We start from the raw sequence: 10,458 nt of genomic DNA on the forward strand, positions 1-10,458 counted from the left end.
CCCGTCCCCCTCCAGCTCAGGGTCCATAAAACAGCCAGAGCCTTTTGTTCTGGGAATCCCCCGACAGTGAGAAGACTCCCCTACGTCTGGGCTGATCCACCTGAACCTCCGTGGGCACCCTGTTCCCTGGGGTGGGGGGGGCGAGGAACAGGAGGGGGTCCCCCTTACCCCATCACATTGAGTGAGTGATTGAAAGGTTAAGGTGTCATTTGGGGCTGGTTGCTTTAACTGACTGATAGCAGCTCCATGCCTGGAAGCAGCTGGAATGGGTCTTTGGTGGGAAAGTGGTTTCTGTATTGGGAGGCCTGTAGCTGGTGTGTTAAATTAACATGAGGCTTAACGACCTGACCCAGTGAATGTGGGGGGCGGAGGGGGGCAGCCACCCACGTGGGGTCCGTGGGCAGGTCCTTTTCTCTGCATCTGTGCTCTCACCTTGGGGAAGTGAAACCCATGGGGTCGTTTTCATTGAAGATGCAGTTTCAATACACCCCCACAAAGGAAGTACAGTCACAAGATTGATTATGTAAAAAAATGGGCTGGGGCCCCAGTGAGTCGGGGGATGGGCAGTCCTCTGGGCCAGGGCACCAGGGAGCGGGAGACGGAGAGTGGGGTAGCCTCCACCTGTGCCTTACAAGGTGGTGGGGTGGAGGTCGCTGACTTTTCCAGTGCTCAGCTCTGGTGGTTAGTGGTTAGTGCCTCCCTGGGAAAGCAAGGTGGGAACTTGGGGCGGGAATCCTAAGCTGGGGTTCTCCCCTTAAATGTGCAGATCCTGGGCGTGAGCTGGGTTGTTCTATGGTCATATGCCTCCCTGGCAACTCAAAACAGCTGATTTCTCATCACAGTTGCCCCCGCAATGAGGGATACAGAGGGAAGGGTGGTCTTTGCCCTTGACGTTAATACACTGTTAAGCGTTTCACGGCCTGGCGCTTACCTGCTTTCCCTCTTTCCTGCAAAACATCCAAACGCCTTTTCTGTTTCTTTTCCCTCATTTTTCACTAGCTGCCAGTATTCCATGCAGACTTCTTGGCCTTTCACTCATAAACAGTTAAAATTTATTAAATGTTCCCATTAATGTCTTTTAGAGTATTTTTCTAAGTTTGTTTATTTATTTTTTAATACTCTGTGCACCCAGCATGGGGCTCGAACCCACAGCCCCAAGGTCGAGAGTCGCATGCTCTTTCAACTGAGCCACCCAAACGCCCCCATAAACAGTTAGATTTTTAAAAGAAGATTTTATTAGAGAAAGCGTGTAAGCACACAAGCGGGGCGGGGTGGGGGGAGCGGCAGGCAGAGGGAGGGGGAGAGGCAGGCTCCCCACTGAGCAGGGAGCCCAATATGGGGCTGGATCCCTGGATCTCGGGATCATGACCTGAGCCGAAGGCAGCCTCTTCACTGAGCCCTCCAGGCGCCCCAAACGTTACTTTTTGAATAAGCATTCTATGTTACTTTTTGAATAAGCATTCTATGCCCCAGAGCAAAATTCAAATGGTGCAGTAAGAATAGACTCTTGTTCACGCTTCTGGCACACCCGCCCAGCCCCCCCAGACAAAACCACGGTTACCAGTTCCTGGCAGGTTCTTGCCCACAGGGTTCTACACATTAGCAAGCAGGCACATTTATTTTCTCTTTTGCTTCGATCTTTTAACACATGGTGATGGCGTAAAACCTGCAACGCTCTGCATCTTCCTTTCTTCATGGTGGAAATACGGGGAGCATGGTGGTCCCCAAAGTCCATACACAGGTCCCTGGAACCTTGATGTTACTGTTCGAGGCCAGAGGGATTTTGCAGATAAGGTTTACAGACCTTTGCAGAGGGCGATTATTCTGTATTACCTGGGTGTGCCCAGTGTGTCGAGGTGAGAGTGACCCCCTACTTATGTTCACATTCTGATCGCCAGACCCTGTGAACGTTACCTTATATGACAAAGGGGACTTTGCAGATGATGAATGTAAGGACCTGGTGATGGGGAGATTATCTTGGATAATCTTTAAGATGGGGACGGGAACCAGAAGCCAATGAGTGTAGGAAGACTTCAGAAGCTGGAAAAGATACGAAAATGGGTTCTCTCCACTCAGACCTTCCAGAAGAAATCAGCCCTGACAACACCTCAATTTTTAGCCCGGTGAGATCCACGTTAGACTTTTTTTTTTTTCCTAGGTTTTTATTTTTAGGTAATCTCTACACCCAACACGGGGCTCGAACTTACAACCTCAAGATCAAGAGATGCATGTTCTGAGCGGGTCAGCCAGGCTCTAAGTCTCTCTTAGTTGTATGAAACTCTATCGATGTGTTGTTTTCTGTGACTAGGGTGCTCATATGCCTGGTTCATTTATTGAATAGTCTTTCCAGCTGTACATGATGCTATTTTTATCACTTGTAACTCCTCCGTGTACTTGATTCTTTTCTGGCCCCGCTGTTTTCCACTTGAACGAAATATGGAGCCAGAAGACCCTCCACCAATAATTTCCAGCTCCTTTATTATGTCAATGAATGAATAAATCCAGAGAAGTCATAAGACTTTTCTAAGCTCACACTACTAAATGCTCAAGAGATGAGCTAACCTTCCCCACCCCACCCCAGCTTTTCCAAACTCACTAATCAACAGGGAGCAGGCTTTATTTCAAAGATAAAAGATACAGCAAAACGTAGAAATCCTACCATGCCAGCCCTAAGATTACAATGAAATTAAACTGGAAACTAATAATAGAGAACAGAAAAATCCCCAAATACTTGGAGATCAAACAATACACTTCTAAATAACAAAGCGGTCAATGAAGAAATCTTAAGAGAAACTAAAACATATTTCAAACTACATGGAAGTGACAATACAACTTAACCAAAATTTGTGGGACTCAGCAAAAGCAGTGCTTACAGGGAAATTTGTAGCATTGATTGTAGGTTTTCTGCGCATCTAATGTATGCAATCGATAATCTAAGCTCCCACCGTAGGAAACTCGAAAAAGAAGAGCAAATCAAAGAAAGCAGAAGAAATCCTAAAAATTAGAGCAGAAACCAATGAAACTGAAAAAGGATATCAGAGTCCACAAAACCAAAAGTTGGTTCTTTGAAAAGATAACCTGGCTCTAGGCTTGTAAATTTTATTAACAAAGAAAAAGGATACAAATTACTAATATCAGAAATGAAAGAGAACGCATCATCATAGAGCCTGTGGACAATAAAAGAATAATAAAGGAATATTAGTCACTCTATACCCACAGATTTGATAATCTAGATGAAACAGGCCAATTCCTTGAAAGACACAATCTGCCAAAAACCATATAAGAAGGAACAGGTGATATGAATAGGTCTGTATTTGTTAAGGAAATCAATAATAAAACAGTCAATAATTAACCTTCCAAAACAAAGCAGTGCAGATGGGTTTACTGGTGAATTCTACCAAACGTTTAAGGAGAAACAGTACCAGTTTTCTGTAATCTTTTTCAAAAGCTAGAAGCAGAGGGAATACCTGTAACTCTGTGGGACCAGCCTTAATCCACTACTGAAATCAGACAAACACGTTACAGAAAAGAAACAAAAAACAAACCACAGACCAATATCTTTCATGAACATAGATGCAAAAACCCTCAACAAAATATTAGCAAACTGAATCCAACAATGTATAAAAGGTATTATACACATGATCAAGTGGGATTTATCCCAAGTATGTAAGTCTGGTTCAACATTTGAAAATCAGTTAATGTAACCCATCCCATCAAACATACTAAAGAAGAAAAATCACATGGTTATATCAGTAGATGCAGGAAAAGCATTTGACAAACTCCAATACCCATTCATGACAAAAACTCTCAACCAGAAATAGAAGGGAAATTCCTTAACTTGTTAAAGAAAATCTATAAAAAAATCTGCAGTTAACATCACACTTAATGGTGAGAATCTAGAAGCTTCCTCACTGAGATCAGAAATAAGGCAAGAATGTTCCCTCTCACCACTCCTTTTCAACATTGTTCTGGAAGTTCTAGCTAGTGCAATAGAACAAGAAAAGGAAATATAAGATACACAGACTGGGAAGGAGGAAATATAACTGTCTTTATTCCCAGATGACCTGACCATCTATGCATAAAATCTGAAAGAACTGACTAAAAGACTCTTGGAACTATTAAGCTATTATAGCAAAGTTTCAGGATACAAGGTTCATAGACAAAAGTCAATTGCTTTCCTATCTATTAGCAACAAACAAGTGGAATTTGAAAGTAAAAACACCACCATTTCTAGTAGCATCCCCCAAACGAAGTACCTAGGCATAAACCTAACAAAATCTGTATGGGATATACATGAGGAAAACTATAAAACTCTGCTGAAAGAAATAACTAAATATATATGCAAAAGACCCTAACAGACCTCCCCCAAAAATCTATGGATGGCAAGTAAGTGCATAAAAAGATACTCTGTATCATATGTCATCTGGGAAATGCAAATTAAAATAATGAATTTTACTTTTTGCCTATTTATACCTATTCGCATAGCTAAGATCTGAAAGCCTGACAGCATCAGGTGCTGGTGAGAATGTGGAGCAACAGGAACTCTCATACGTCGCCAGCGGGAATGGAAAATGGTGTGGCCACTTTGGAAGACAGTTGGTGGTTTCCTAGAAAACTAAACACACTCTCGCCGTACGGCCTGGCGATCATGCTCTTTGGCATTTACCCGGAGAAGTTAAGGGCCCCTGGCCGGCTCTGTAAGTGGAGCATGTGACTCTTGGTCTCCGGTCGTTGAGTTCAACCCCCATGTTGAGCACAGAGCCTACTTAAACAAACAGACTTATGTCCACACAGAGCTCTGCACAGAGATGTTTATGGCAGCATTATCCATAATTACCGAAACTTGGAAGCAACCAGGGTGTCCCTCGGGGTGGATGGATCAGCAAACATGGTACATCCAGGCAATGGAATATGAGTCCGTTCTAAAGAGAGAAGAGCTATCAAGCCAGGAGAAGATGGGAGGAACCTTAAGTGCATATTTGCAAGTGACAGAAACCAACGTGAGATGGCCACATACTACGATTCCAACTCTACGACATTCTGGAAAAGACAAAAGTATGGAGACCGGAAGTAAAGAGATCAGGGATTTCCAGGGACCAGGAGAGGGAGCAATGAATAGGTGACTCATAGAGTTTTATGGCAGTGAAAATATCCTGTATGATGCTGTGGTGATCGATACAGATCATTATATGTGTGTCCAAACCCATAGCACGGACACCGCCAGGAGTGAACCCTAAGGCACAGTATGCGCTTGGCAGGATAACGATGCACGATGCATCGGTGTGGCTTCTTCAGTTCCATCAAATGTCCCACTGTGCTGGGGTCGTTTGATAACGGGAGGCTGTGCATGTGTGGGGACAGGGGGTAAATGGGAAGTATCTATGCCTTCTTCTCTGTTTTGCTATGAACCTAAAATTGCTCTAAACAATGAGGTCTGGAGAAATGTGGTGGGTGTGGTTCATTAAGGACCAATCTTTTGTGAACTCCTCCACCCAGGTAAGAGGAGCTCACTGTGCCCCCTACTGGTAAGTTCTCTACAATGGGTTCTCTCTTGCCCTACCTATGCAAAATAATGCTATCTTTGGATGGATTAAAATGAAGGCTTGCGAATTTTCACAACTCTGACTTGGGTGTGATAGGACTTAATTTACCCTCTGTGTGAATTCAGAACAAGGAGCTCAATCCCCAGTTAATGGCAAGCCCAGCCCTGCTCCCTGCCTTTTTTTTTTTTTAAAAGGAGGAAGCTGGACTTAGTTTTTTGGGAAGATGAGGGGGTGGGAAGGCTTGTCTAGGAGGGTCTTTCTGCAAATCAAGTCCTTGAGTCCTGGTGCTCCATCCAATGGGTTCACCAGCTTTTCGTCCAGTAAGGATAGAAACATGGAGAAGCGGGACCAGAGATGCAGGGAGCCCTACCCTGGCCAGCTCCGGTAGAATGGGCTGATGGCACACTCAGCTAGTCATCACACTGGTCTGGAGGGAGCTCCTCCTCTTCCCCCCAGTGGTTCTGATTTTCCAGGCGTAGGATGTGATGCCGCTGTGTTGACTGGGAACCACCACGTGAAACATAGCAAGGTTTTCTACCAAATTCTTTTTTTTTTAAAGATTTTTATTTTATTTTATTTATTCAACAGAGATAGAGACAGCCAGCAAGAGAGGGAACACAAGCAGGGGGAGTGGGAGAGGAAGAAGCAGGCTCATAGCAGAAGAGCCTGATATGGGGCTCGATCCCATAACGCCGGGATCACGCCCTGAGCTGAAGGCAGACACTTAACGACTGCGCTACCCAGGCGCCCCTCTACCAAATTCTTGACCGTGAACAGGGGAGGATTCTAGGACTGTGGGCAGAGACTAGAGTCTCCTGGAGAAGATGGAGGAAGGCTGAACCCCGAGCTAAGCTGCAGAGTTGAGAGAGAGGACACTCTGGAGCCAGGTGGAGTCCAGCTGTGTGACTTGGGGCAAATGACTTAACCTCTCTGTGTCCCACTTCCTTGTCTGTACCATGGGATGATATTAATTCCACCTCAGTAGTGGTTTTTGGTGGTGGGGTGAGGGGGAGTTTTGACTGAGTGAGTTAATATTCAGTGAGTGCTCTGCCCAGTGCCTGATGCGATTTTTAAGAATTGAGATATATTTGACATACAACACTGTGTAGGCTGGAGGTGTGTAACACCTTGGCTTGATACATTCATCCTGCAACGTGGTTGCCCCTGGAGCATGAGCCGACTCCTCTGTGCTGTCCCATAACCATCATTTCTTCTAGTACGTGGCACGACTCAGAGCTTGTCTTCTAGCAAGTTTAGTGTTCATAACCCAGTTTTCTGGTCTGTGATCACTGTAGTCCGTATTAGGTCTCTAGGGCTTAGCTACTGGTTGCAAGTATGCAATTTTCTAATAACATTAGTATCTGTTCGGGTTGGGTTTTTTGTTTTGTTTTGTTTTTGAGTTTTAAGGCAATCTCTCCTTCATAAACTCCCAACAATCCTCTGGCATAAAAACCATTCCTTTCTCAGAACCAGGGCTCTCCTTGGTACGGTTCACATCTTCTGCGTGTGTGCATCTCATTTCCTCGCTGGGATTTTAGCTCCTATAGACCCGCCTTGTTTGATGGTAGTTTTCTTCTTTTCTTTATAGCATTTGGCCCCACCCAGAACATGTCATGGGCCTCCAGGGAGCTGTAAGGGGACTTTTAAATCTTCAGCCCTGCGGGTTGGGGGCCAGTGAACATGTTTGAGCTGGCGGACGGGTGGGAGGGCAGAATTCCTGGTTCCAAAATATGAGAAGAAAGTGGACCACGTATAAAAGTATAATTGGTTGTTTCTAGAAAACATCATGTGTCAGCCAGTCAACCGAGTCTCAGTGTAACTCTCAGACAGTTACACTGAATGAACACTTCACTGTCCATCAAGGGGTGAATGAATAAGCAATCTGTGGTTTAGCTGTCCTGTGGAATAGTACGCAGCCACGAAAAGGCAGGAAGCACAGACAGCTACATCACACGCGAGCCTGGAAAACATGACGCTCAGCGCAGGAGACCAGTCGCTAAAGGCCACATACTGAATGGTTCCATTCCTATGAAGTATCCACGGTTGACAAATGCATGGAGACTGCCTGTAGATCAGTGGTGACCAGGGACTGGGGTGACAGGGAATGAGGAGTCAGCTGGTGATGGGATTTCCTTTCGTGGGGATGAAAATGTTCTAAAGTTGGTTGTGGGGATGGTTGTGCAACTCTGGGTGGACCAAAAACCATTGAGTTTTGCACTTTCCATGGGGGAGTTATCAGATCTGCATATCGTGATAAAGTGGTTTATAAAAAGCAGATTGAGAGTGGGAGGTAGGTGCCGATGACGGGGTGCTGAAGGAGGTGGGGGCCCAGGAGGTTGGCTGCCTGGAGCCTAAAACCAAAGGTGCCGGTAAAAGGGACTTTTCAGCTGAGGAAGGGGCGGGGGGTCTGGGAAAGGACATGGAGCAGGGTGCGGGGGGTCTGGGAAAGGACATGGACCAGGGTGAGCCGACCTCCCCCCTCTTTTTATCTGCTGGTCCTAATGTGTCAAGGAGGGAGGCCTTGGGCCTGAGCTCTGAGAGACCCTGCAGCTGTCCCCTGTTTGGTGACAGCCGTGGCTAAGGCCTGGCCTTGCCTACCCAGAGCAGTGGGACAGACGAGCCAGACCTAACAGTGATGACGGTCTTGCAACATTGTGAAGGCACTCGTTGCCACCAAAGTGCCATTTAAAAATGGTTAAAATGGTAAATCTGATTAGACCCCATTAAAAAAAAAACAACAACAACCCATGGCTGTGTTTGCCTTCTGCCCTGAGAGCTCCATTTACAAGGCTTGAAGAGGCAAACCTTTCTTTGCCGTATACTGAAAAGGGATTTTCCCCCTCATTGGTCAGACGCCGCCCCCCCTCCCCCCCGCCCCATCCTGGGTAGAGCGCTAAGAACTTTATCAGAGGCTTCTGATTGGCTGGGTCTTTGCTCCCCTCCCCACCGGCCCGGGATGGGAGAGTTGATCCAAGCTGAGCCCGCCCCTTTGGGAAAGAAAATCCCTTCCAGGGTGCTCTGTGCCATCGGAGAGAGGCTGATGGTGTGGGGCTCCCTTGGGCTGGTGGCAGTGCTGGTGCCCATGGGGCTCCTCGGTCTGGTCCTGCTCTGGGCGCTGGTGGCCGTGACTTCGGGGAGTAAGTAAAGTGGGTGCGGTCCTGGCTCTGTCTGGGCGGGAGCTGGGACAGCAGCTCATCCACCTGGGACAGAATTTCTGCAGCTAGATGCCTGTTCACCTGTTCCTCTGCCTCGCTTGGTTCGGCCTTCCGGGGGGAAAAGCAGAGAGAGCTTATAGGTGGATCCCTCATTTCTTGCTCCTGTCTCCCACCGACATCCTCTGAAACCTGAGACCAGATCCGCAATCCTGGGCGATGACATGCTGACCTTGGGTGCTTGAGCCCGTGTGCGGGGATGCTTAGCTGCCTGCCGGGCTGTATGAGCTTGAAGGTGCTAAGGAGCTCTCTGATGCGGGGTAACTGGATGAGATGAGCTTTTATCTGCTGCCTGTTTGCTGCAGAAGGGGCTAGGACAGCACTTTCCAATAAAAATACAATGGGAGCCAATATGTAACTTGCAAGTTTCTAGCAGCCATGTTTAAAAAATGTTAAAAAGGTATGGGTGACATTAATTTTAAGAATATATTTTACTGGACCCAATAGAGCCAAAATCTCATCAGAACATGTAATCAATGTAAAAAAACTATAAATGAGATGTATTTTCTGTTCTCTGAAATCCAATGTGTGTTTTATACTGAGCGTGTATTTCAATTTTTCTTTTTTAAGATTTTATTTTTAAGTCCTCTCTACACCCAACGTGGGGCTCGAACGTTCAACCCCGAGATCATGAGTCACCCACTCTCCCAAGTGAGCCCGCCAGGCGCCCCCGTGTTCCAGTTCAGATAAAACTTTCATTGCAAATACTTGATGTGTATTTTGATTTCCTAAGATATAGAGTTGAAAAAGGAACTTTGTATTCTAAGATGTTTTAGACGTACTTAAGTTTCCCAGTAGCTGACTTTAGTATCGGTTTTTAATTTAAAATTAAAACAAAAAATTAAACTAACAAATTACAAAATGAAGAGCTCCTCTGTAACCCCAGCCACATGTCAGATGCCCACTAGCCACCGTGGCTGGCATCTGTCTATTTTGCTGGATGGTGCAAGTCAGGTTATAGCTGTTTTTTTATTTTGCTTTGTTTTTTTGTTTTTTGGGGTTTTTTGCTATCTTTTTAGCACTTAATTGCCCAGTGCATAGTAGGTATTCAGTAAATCTGTTCTGGATAAATGAACGAACACAGACCAGAACTGACATCTGAGAAAGCTGAAATGAGACCCGGTTTCATTTCCAGGCTGTAGAGATAACCTCAATTTCAGTCCATTTCAAATCTCTCCCTAGAAATGAGTAGAATCCGATGGGAAGATTTCTTACCTCCCAAGACTCTGTGTTTCCCCCTCCTTTGTTGATCTCGTGAGTGAGATTGTTGAACTGTTTTGAAACTTTTTTCTTTTAATTTAATCTTTTTTTTAAGTGTTGGAGAGGTGGAAGGGAACAAGACTCAGTTTGAGCACTAATGCACACACCTCATTTCTGGAGCTCACGGTGGATGGGGGCTCACGGGCTCGGCTGCTTTGTGGCATAGCTGGTGGGTAAAGCAGATGGAGAGGTCGTTGGACAAGCAGACAGGCAGGATGCTGGATCTGTGCACGACTGGGCGTTTAACGATTATGCGTAAATTAACGATTATATGTAAACAAGTTTAATCTGGTGCCCAGAGTACATGTTGTCAAAGAGTTGGAGGAAAATTGGGAGATAAATCCACTGAGTTAAATGTCTTTGAAATGCAGTTTTATCCAGCGATACTCTACTGAATGCATTTTGTTAGATGACCCACAACATTTGGGAGTTGGGAGTATCCT

Source organism: Ailuropoda melanoleuca, chromosome 10, assembly GCF_002007445.2.
Source record: "Ailuropoda melanoleuca isolate Jingjing chromosome 10, ASM200744v2, whole genome shotgun sequence".
Taxonomy (NCBI): domain Eukaryota; kingdom Metazoa; phylum Chordata; class Mammalia; order Carnivora; family Ursidae; genus Ailuropoda; species Ailuropoda melanoleuca.